General features: G+C 36.1%; 1 protein-coding gene across 1 annotated transcript in view; it reads left to right on the top strand.

Annotated features, from left to right (window-relative positions):
• The window catches only part of LOC101852739 (Golgi apparatus protein 1), a gene marked incomplete in the record, with an annotated part of 47,933 nt that overhangs the window by 28,995 nt on the left and 18,027 nt on the right, over positions 1 to 911 (top strand).

The following is a 911-nucleotide window of genomic DNA, read 5'->3' as shown; positions in this document are numbered from 1 at the left end:
ATATATATATATATATATATACTTCGACTGTTCTATACCTAGAAAGCTAAATTTTTCATGTGAGGAAAAAACTGGTTCATTCTTTTCACAGTTGTACCTACATTATGTATCTTTTCTTCCTTTTTCTCTTCAGCTTTCAGAATTTGCATTTTGACAAAGTGCTTCTGGGGCACATGTGACTGATACCACAAATTAAGACACTACAATTAAATGGAAAATTTTTTTAACCCCTTCACTGCTGAAAAATCTCCATTAACATCTGTATCGACAAGATAAAATGTTAATTCAAGGAATATTTCAACACAGAAAATTGTTTCAGAATAAGCAAATTCACAAGCTGTAACTACACCAACTAAAACTTGTTTTGTCAACCAGATGAAACAATATAAGTGGAGAATACAAGCCAGAACATGCTTCTACTCAGCAAGGAAGAGGTTAATATTGTACATCTGAACAACTGTCTGAGGATAATGTGTAATGGAAATTCAGTGTTTTTTCTTTTTTTTGGTGGGGTTTTTTTTTTGGTCTGCTGAAAAATGAACTTCTTTATGACGTTGGTAGCCTACTGGTTAGGCTTTCAGACTCTCAACTGTAAGGTTGTGGGTCTGAATCTCGCCAGGGGCCCGGCGTTGTATCCTTGGGAAAGGCACTTTACATGAATTTTTCCTCTTTTCCCCCCCGCTGGGATTGGGAACCCAGCTCTGGACAGCGAAAGATTTTGTCAGTTTGTTAGTGTTTCAGTGCGTACAATCCGCAGCTTGCACTGTGTGCTTCCTGGGAAGCCGAGAATGTCTCAGAGTGTTCTAGGATCTGCTGGGGTAGAACATGCTGTTAAGTGGATATGCGCTATATAAATGCAGTTATTACTATTATTATTATTATTATTATTATTATTATTATTATTATTATTA

Source organism: Aplysia californica, unplaced genomic scaffold, assembly GCF_000002075.1.
Source record: "Aplysia californica isolate F4 #8 unplaced genomic scaffold, AplCal3.0 scaffold00985, whole genome shotgun sequence".
NCBI lineage: Eukaryota > Metazoa > Mollusca > Gastropoda > Aplysiida > Aplysiidae > Aplysia > Aplysia californica.
This window is presented reverse-complemented; position numbering and strand designations above follow the sequence as displayed.